Genomic DNA, 10,019 nt, shown 5'->3' with positions numbered 1-10,019 from the left:
TTGCCAATGAGACAACTGTCTACAGTTTGTTAATCTTAAATAATGACTACTGAGAGTAATGAAAATCGAATTATTTATAAACATTACTTATATAACGTATTTATAAGTACATATATATTTAATGTTGATTTATCTGAATAAATATTGTTTTAACTAATTATAAATTCATGCATCATTTTGCAACAGCTCGCAAATGAGACCTAATGATACAGAAATTAGAAACTATAAGTCACCGTATGGCCTTCAATAATGAGCAAAGCCCATACCGCATAGTCAGCTATAAAAGGCACCGAAAAGACAAATCAAAAACATTTAAAACGAGAAAACTAACGGCCTAATTTATGTACAAAAAATGAACGGAAAACAAATATGTAACACATCAACAAACGACAACCACTGAATTACAGGCTCCTGACTTTGGGACAGGCACGCACATACAGAATGAAGCGGGCTTTAACGTGTTAGCGGGATCCCAACCCTTCCCTTTCCTGGAACAGTGGTGTAACAGTACAACATAATAACGAACTATGAAAATCAGTTGAAAAACTGTTGAAAAAGTGTTTTATTGTATAAATTTCAAGATTGTAATAGTTAATAATCAGAATAGATTGATATATGATACATATTACATCATAATCATACTATCGATGAAGGATATCTATTTTTTGGAATATTTAACATTTTTTTCATTTTATTATTATTTTTTGGTGATGTTGTACTCTTTTAGACTTGTTATATACTAGTATTATATTTTGTAGTGTACTGTGTCATAATTATATGATCCATAGCCGCGTAAGATTTATCGTTGGCTATTATTCAGTCATTTAATATTTACGTTTTATCATTCAGTTAGTACTTGATATTGTGACTTTGAATATTTGATATCGATAAACATACTGTGGCCACTTTTATTAGACCAAATACGTTTTCACTGTCAAGTGGTTGATCTTTTAAACCTTCTAAAAAGTTTGCGCCAATTTAATATTTTCAAGTTCCTTATGCTCCTTTTTGCATTTTAGTGTTATACGTTTTTTCATGGCGTAAAGAGGTTTTATTGTCGTTTGAAATTTTGAAGGGTGCAAATAGATTTTTATATCATTTGATATTTTATTGCTTTACTCAGTTATTTTAGTTGATGTAAACATAGTGCTTTTAACCTTAAAATTGACTTGTTCTGCTCGAAATCCTACTTCAACCTTCCCATTGTGGGCAGGCGGCATCAATTATATGCATGTTTTAATCGATAATTAATAACATATGTATAACTGGCTAGTGGAAGAGATTTATAGTGATAAAAAAATCACTTGTTATTTAACTGTAAAACAATCGGCGCAAATGAAAGAAATAATCGGCGCAAGTGAAGGAAAACATCTGCGCAAATGGAAAACGCCGATCGTAACATCTTATTCGAAGAAAGAAAAATAAAATGAATTCCGTAATAAACTCTTAAAACGTTGAACAATTTCAGCCGAAATAACAGAAACTATCATAGAGGCTGCTGTAAAGGTTGCAATTCTGTAAATATAGTCTATGCAATTTCCCATAGGAACTCCCTTTGCGGCTATAACTGTGACACTTTTACTATAAAGTTTCGTGAAAAATTATATCCCAGAACGGAAAGTTTATATGCACTACTATTTTATTCAAAGGTCAAAATATAGGGCTGTGTGGCCTATTTTCAACATTTATATGCCCTGAATTTATACTAAAATTCTAAACTACTCTTACCTCCATTTTTGGACCTCCTAAGAATTTAGGTGCTACCATGTTTTTCTATCATATTAAATTCCAATGTGATGTCTCTATGAGATGAACCACAGAGATCATAAATGGGATTCAGTACGTTAACAAATTAACATATGTATGAATATTATATTCCCCAAAAGAAATATAAGTATATCCTGCACCGTACATGTATCATCTTTCTACATGCCAATTTTCTTACCTTTAAAGTCTTATAAGAAAAATCTGACCTTCGGAACACAGGTACTACCAAAATAACGCCGGGTTTTCTTTAATTAGTATACTATGGAGCGCATTTATCCCGAATTTTTAATGCAAACTCATAGACAAGTAAATTTTGACACAAAATGGTCTAAACATATTTCTCTTTCACAAAATTTTTCATTTCTGCAAATTGTTCGGTTAGTTTAAGTTAACAATGACATCAAAAGCACTTTTTTGTGTCAGAATAGTAAAATTGAGAATGGAAATTGGGAATGTGCCAAAGAGACAACAACCCGACCATAGAAAAAAAACAACAGCAGAAGGTCACCAACAGGTCTTCAATGTTGCGAAAAATTCCCGCACCCGGAGGCGTCCTTCAACTGGCCCCTAAACAAATATATACTAGTTCAGTGATAATGAACGCCATACTAATTTCCAAATTGTACACAAGAAACTAAAATTAAAATAATACAAGACTAACAAAGGCCAGAGGCTCCTGACTTGGGACAGGCGCAAAAATGCGGCGGGGTTAAACATGTTAGTGAGATCTCAACCCTCTCCCTATACCTCTAGCCAATGTAGAAAAGTAAACGCATAACAATACGCACATTAAAATTCAGTTCAAGAGAAGTCTGAGTCTGATGTCAGAAGATGTAACCAAAGAAAATAAACAAAATGACAATATTACATAAATAACAACAGACTACTAGCAGTTAACTGACTTGCCAGCTCCAGACTTCAATTAAACTGACTGAAAGATTATGATTTCATCATATGAACATCAGGCACAATCCTTCCCGTTAGGGGTTTAGTATCATACCATCATAACATATATGAGAAGAACATAACCCGTGTCATGCCAACAACTGGTTTTTGAATAAATGTGTTTAGTTCCGATGCAAAGACCCTATAAGTGAATCAATATTAACGCCAAAATATGCAATCTTTAATGACCTGACAACAGTATCGTAACTATATCCCTTCTTAATAAGTCTATTCAAAGGTTTTGTTAGTTTTTGAGGTGAATACTGACACCTTTGTGCTTTATAAAGAATATTTCCATAAAAAATTGGATGTGAAATACCTGAACGTATAAGAAGTCTGCATGTTGAGCTATATTTACGAATGATGTCCTTATACCGATGATAAAATTTAGTAAATGTTTTGACTAGTTTATGATATCGAAAACCCTGGTGTAATAATTTTTCAGTAATACATAAATTTCTCTCGTTAAAATCTAAAACATTGTTACATACACGAGCGAATCGTACAAGTTGAGATACATAAACACCGTAAGATGGTGACAAGGGAACGTCACCATCTAAAAATGGATAATTAACGATAGGAAATGAAAAATCATCTCTTTTATCATAAATTTTAGTATTCAGCTTTCCGTTAGTGATATAGATATCAAGATCGAGGAAAGGGCTACTTTTAAATTGGAGGGAGTAATTGGTGGTCTGACACCTCATGCATAACAATCATACTAATAATTAATAACCAATTATTTGTTATTTATTTAGTTCAAATATTATGTTGTATTGTATACTTTGTTTTGTAATTACAATGATTATTCTGCTTAGTAATGGGCGCCGTGATTGGCACAATAAAATATCTTGTATCTTGTATCTTGTGTATTTCCGTTTTATCATGCCTTGCTATTGTGACTTTGAATATTTGATTTCGGTAAACATACTGTGGCCACTTTTATTGGACTAAATACGTTTTCACTGTCCAGGGATTAATCTTTTGAATTTTCAAAAATGTCAAAATTTGGCTATATATTGACGTCTCTCCATTGCAGCGTCAGATATTTTCTACAATGACGTCAATTTTTTAATGGACCCTACAGTAATGGCAGACAAATAGCGATAAACTAGTTCGTGTTTTAATGTTTCTAGAAATATTATATATATAAGTATATTTTGATGTCGTTTTATTGATAAAAATCTATATTTTTTTATAAAGACAAATGTGTGATTTACATAAGGGTTTGTATTTGATTTTCTATATATATCTTTTCACTCCTGTTAACTATGAGTATCATAATTTTAATGTTATCGAACATCTTAATATTTATGATTTTCAACTAACTTTGAATATCGAATAACGAACCGGCTGCAAACTTCACATACATATGCTAAGATTATAACAGAATGTATCAATGTTTCAATAACTTTTCTTGTGATACTGTTTTTAACTACTTTGAAATAGTAAATGTTGTTACAGTAAGCATGACTTTTAGTTGCCTATATCCAAGCTATAAATTAGAGCACACGATGTGCCGAATACAGCCAATAGAATTAGCGAACGAACACACGGTATGCCGTGTACAGCAAATAGAATTAGCGAACGAACACACGTTATGCCGTGTACAGCAAATAGAATTAGCGAACGAACACACGTTATGTCGTGTACAGCCAATATAATTAGCGAACGAACACACGTTATGCCGTGTAAAGCCAATAGAATTAGCGAACGAACACACGTTATGCCGTGTACAGCCAATAGAATTAGTGAACGAACACACGTTATGCCGTGTACAGCCATGCAATATAATTAGTGAACGAACACACGTTATGCCGTGTACAGCCAATATAATTAGTGAACGAACACACGATATACCGTGTACAGCAAATAGAATTAGCGAACGAATACACGATATGCCGAATACAGCCAACAGAGGGCGTGATACATAAAAAATAAATTAATTCCAACTTTAAGAACATATATGCTTCATACCATAAATTGACGAGCTCATAATATATTTTTCAAATTACCTTTTTTTTAGGAATGAGGGAGACAATATCAAAGCCAATCTTGTTAGATTCCACCTATCAACAGAACAAAGCGTTTGATGTATTGACAACGTAAGCATTTTTACAAATTCAAGAAACCGTAATAAATACTTGGTACAATACCTTAATTATTGTTTTCGAAGTGGCATCTCTAACCCAGTTTTAATACAAGTAAGTGGCATCTCTAACCCAGTTCTAATACAAGTAAGTGGCATCTCTAACCCAGTTCTAATACAAGTAAGTGGCATCTCAAACCCAGTTCTAATACAAGTTAATTGTCAAACAATAAGCGCAAAACGAATCCTAGTTGCGCATTCAGGCGATGGCTTGGATAGCATACACCTTCCAAAAAAGTCGGAAACGCATCATTTGGGGCACGGGGGGGGGGGGGAGACTGGGGTTGAATGAGACAGTGGCTGGGAATCCCCCTTTAAATAGGAAATGACGTCATGTTTGCGTGTTTTGTGACGTCATTTCTAGCTTGCGTCAAGATGGCAATGGTGATACCATAGTACCGTTATTGAAGATAGTAAGCAGTAAAAACAGAAAACATCAACCGTGAGTATTTTTTTAGATATTCAAAATAATTCTTCATCTGCCAATATTATCAATACCTTTCAAAAAATTGAGATAAATAAATGAAGATAAAATCAACGGCATCATATGAGCCATCATATAAACCCTCAGTGCATTTCGTTTCTTCACACGTGATTGCCACGTGAACACCATCATTAAGGGGCAGGTTGTGACAGTGTCACAACCTACCCCATTCCATTTTAATTTTACTCATTTCAACTATTTCTTCCATTTTGACATCATTATCAATCCATAAAGGAATACACACACACTACACACATTCCGTAAAACTTTATTTAAACATTAAATTGTATTTTGAAATAAAAATCGTTCTTGTAATAGACATAAGATTAGGTATACTGTAGGGACAAATGAATGTTCTGCAACAGAAATAACAAATATGTCTATTTGTGCAACATTTGCTTATGCCTTACATGTATCTGTAATGCAAACACTAAAATGGATGTGCACACAGACAACAAGATCGTATACTACACGTAACATGACAGTGCTAAATTGAATATATAGATGATATGAATATGTCTTATAAAACATAACATCTTCATCCATTCTTTAATAAATTATTTTTTCTAACTTTTCAGGTCTACATGACAAGAACGTATGTTCGTAAAACAAATAGAGGAACAACACCACATGGAATAATGGAAAGAGCAATGAGTTGCGTAGTTAACGAACACCGTAGTGTGAGATCGGCAGCGTCTGAGTTTGAAATTAATCACATGACCTTGACCAGATTCATAAAGAAATGCACAGAAGTTGGTTCCAGTAATGTAACAGTTGGTTACTTTGGTAACAGGAAAGTTTTCAATGACTTACAAGAGAAAGCACTGGAAAGATATTTACTGAATGCCTCTTGCATCTACTTTGGACTCACACCTGAAGAAGTTAGAAGACTTGCATATGAATGTGCAGAGAAGTTTTTCATACACATGCCACAATCATGGGTTGAAAACAAGTGTGAAGGAGCAGATTGGTTTCTTCTGTTTATGCGGAGACATCCTAATATGTCTATTAGAACGTCAGAAGCCACTAGTCTGTCAAGGGCAACTAGTTTCAACCACACCAATGTAAATTTGTTTTTTACAAAGCTTGGAGAAGTGATGGATCGATATAAATTCAGTGCTTCTGATATCTGGAATATAGATGATACAGGTATGATCACAGTACAAAAGCCATCCAAAACTGTCGGTGCTAAAGGAGTAAAGCTAGAAGGAGGTATAACGTCTGCTGAGAGAGGTTATCTTGTTACTGTATGCGGATCCGTAAATACCATTGGGAACACTGTACCACCCATGATGATTTTCCCTAGAAAGCACTTCAAAGACCACTTTATTAGAGATAGACCTCAAGGAGTTTGTGGTGGAGCCCATCCATTAGGTTGGATGACAGCTGAGAATTTTCTCATTTTTCTACAACACTTTGTAAAGAACACCAAACCCAGTACAGCACACCCTGTTTTACTTTTGTTAGATAACCACAATTCTCATCTTGCTGTAACAATACTTGCCTTTGCAAAACTCAATGGAATTATAATGCTCTCATTCCCTCCACATTGTTTCCACAAGCTTCAAACATTGGACAGGACTGTGTATGGTCCATTGAAAAGATACGTTTCAACAGCACAGGAATGTTGGCTGAGAAATAACCCTGGAAAGCCAATGACTATAAATGACCTACCTGGGATCTTGATAGAGTCTTGGCCGAATGCTGCTACACCAAGAAATATCATAAGTGGGTTCAGAGTAAGTGGAATATTTCCAATGAATCCTGATGTTTTTGAAGATACTGACTTCGCACCTTCATATGTAACAGACAGACCAATGCAAACCATTTCTGATGACTTGACACAAAGAGAACAAATGAGCGACGAATCTCAACCCGCTGTGCCGAATAGTAATACAAATGAAAAAGAGTCAAATGATAATCAACCAGAAGAAGCAGATGACCAACACGAGGGAGAAAAATAAAATGAAGAACAAGACAAAACTGATAACAATCAAGAACAGAGAAGTGACCCTAACGAAGAATCTAATTTGCAAAAATATCTTCAGGAACGACAACGAGTTCTTGTAAAGGTCAGAGGTGACGGACACTGCCTTGTTTATGCATTTCAGATTTGCATGGAAGCAGAGTTAAATGAAAAAATCGGGACTGAAGAGATATTTCAAAACCTGAGAGTTGAAGCTAATAGAAATAAAAACTTCTACAAGGATTTCATAACTGATGACCAAGATTTAATTACCGAGGTTAACAGTTACATTGACGAAAACAATTATATGTCTGGAACTGCGGATTTAATCCTTGTGCTGTCATGCAACGCGTATCAAGTCTTTGCCAATATAATAACAGTTGAGAACAACAACATATCTCAGCTAACGCAGTTACCAACTACGTCATCGGCTGACAGAGAACGAAATATCTATCTGGTTTTGACAGGACAACATGCAGCAGCACATTACAGTGCTACAGTCCGAGAGATAGCAGCAGGTCATCGGGATCACCGAAAGAAAACAGTAACATCATTTGACCCAAGCGAAGTACGACCATTCCCAAAAGCACCTCCATTGAAAAACCCTAGAAAAACTTCAAGTAGAAAGAAAAAGACTGCTACTCTCACCGATACACCAGAAAAGAACGCACTTGAAGAGGAAGAAAAAAGAAAATGTCAGAAACAACAAAAGACTGTTAAACGAAAGTTGCCCCTCCAAAAAAGCACGAGAAAAACCAACAAACAGAAACAGATGAGGAAATCAAACAATTCAGACGACGAAGATGAATGTTTTTGCTTAGTATGTCTAGAACCATATTCCAACAGTAAATCAAGAGAATCTTGGATTCAGTGCACTAGTTGCAAAGAATGGGCATATGAAGAATGCACCAAAGGAGACAAAATATTTATATGTCATAATTGTGACTCTGATGAAGACTAGAAAGACGATATGGTGTACTGTTGATACAAATATATTTAGACTTGAATATAAAAATTCTTGTTGAAACCTTATACTTTTCTTTCATTTTATACAACAAAAAGGATTTACAAGATACCAAAGTCCAATGTAAATTAAGAAAAGTGGGAGTAAAATAAGTAGAAACTTGCATTACTCTAAAGAGAGAAAATAAATAAACAAGACTATTATCTTATCTCGGAAACCAGTTCCATTCCAAACGACAAAGCGCAAACGAAACAAACAAGAAAGGAAAAACAATGTTAACATTTAGCTTGAATAGCTTGTTTTCTCATATTTATATTCTATTGTTTCTGATTTCGTAAAAATATTTTTGTCCAACTTTTTATGCAATTCAAAATCCATCGGGAATATTGAAACAAGATATATACGTTTAACCACAAAATCAACAAATAGAAAGACCGATAAAAAAAACTGTCATATCACTTACTAAGTATGCAGAAGTTAAAATAGTGGTTTATTGCATTGCAAAAAAATGTCTTTTAAAACAATATTCGTTGAATGTGAAAGATTTGAGTACTTTGTCCATGTCTTTTATCTACTGTCTGTTTCTATGTATGTTGGTGTTGTCTTTTGTTGCAGTTCAGTGTATCTGTTGTTCCACTGTTTTCCACCTATAGTTGATGTCTTTTCCTCGGTTTTAGTTTATTACCAGAATGTGATTTTGCTTAAACGAGGTATGACTATTGAACAGCGGTATACTACTGGTGCTTTTATTTTATACTTTATATCCACTTTTAAATATGGTCTTGGGCACACATAACAACAAAAAAAGCAAACGTATACATTTGAGCATATAAATAGAGCTTTTTCATTAGTATGTATTTGTCACAACTTGCCCCAACCTATGTTACATCCAACCCCGCATAAGAAAGCTGTGAAAATTGCAAAATTTTGTTGAAAAGATAGAGATTTTGAATTTGTGATCTGGCACCATAATAGTCAGAAAACATCTACAAATCCACTTACAACAGATCCGTGTCAACACTACATGTTCAGATTTACTTAGCCCTGCGCCAAGAAAGTCCTTGATATTACCATATGCACCAAGAAAGTAGTGAACACTAAGACAAATATCTACCAATTACTCCAAACCCCAGAATCGTATAGATATTTACATAACAGAAGACGAATGCAATCTGAGAAAAAAAAATCATAGTAAGTAATTAATTTATCATAATTTGACTTTTACTGTTTTATTCATAACTGATACGGTTGTCAAATAAGTCTATGGCAAGCCGTTCTCGTCAAAACTATGTTTAAACCCTTTTTTCGACAAAAATACACACTGAGATTTAAAAACGTAAAATAACACACTGAGAAATCGAAATTACACACTGAGATTTAAAAAAATAAAAAACACACACTGGGAATTCAAAATTACACACTGAGATGAAATAAATTGAAAAACACACACTGAGATTTCAAAAATACACACTGAGATTAATATGCAAATTACTAATGAATATTCATGAAATGAATAATTCAACAGATTAATATCTTGATCTCAAGAACTCTTGTCATTATAATGAAATGCGATTCCTTCAACCAACATTCGTAATAAATTTCAAGACTTAACATCGCTCATATTCATAAGTTTGTTGCCTATAATTCAGATCATTACTACTACCAGTAATTAAACATGGGTCCCTTTTCAAAAGTCTTCCAACTGTTTCCTTGATTTCGCTAGTTAATCTTTTATATTTTTGTT

Source organism: Mytilus galloprovincialis, chromosome 8 (assembly GCF_965363235.1).
Source record: "Mytilus galloprovincialis chromosome 8, xbMytGall1.hap1.1, whole genome shotgun sequence".
In the NCBI taxonomy this organism is placed as follows: domain Eukaryota; kingdom Metazoa; phylum Mollusca; class Bivalvia; order Mytilida; family Mytilidae; genus Mytilus; species Mytilus galloprovincialis.
The sequence above is the reverse complement of the archived record's forward strand: the minus strand, read 5'-3'. Positions refer to the sequence as shown.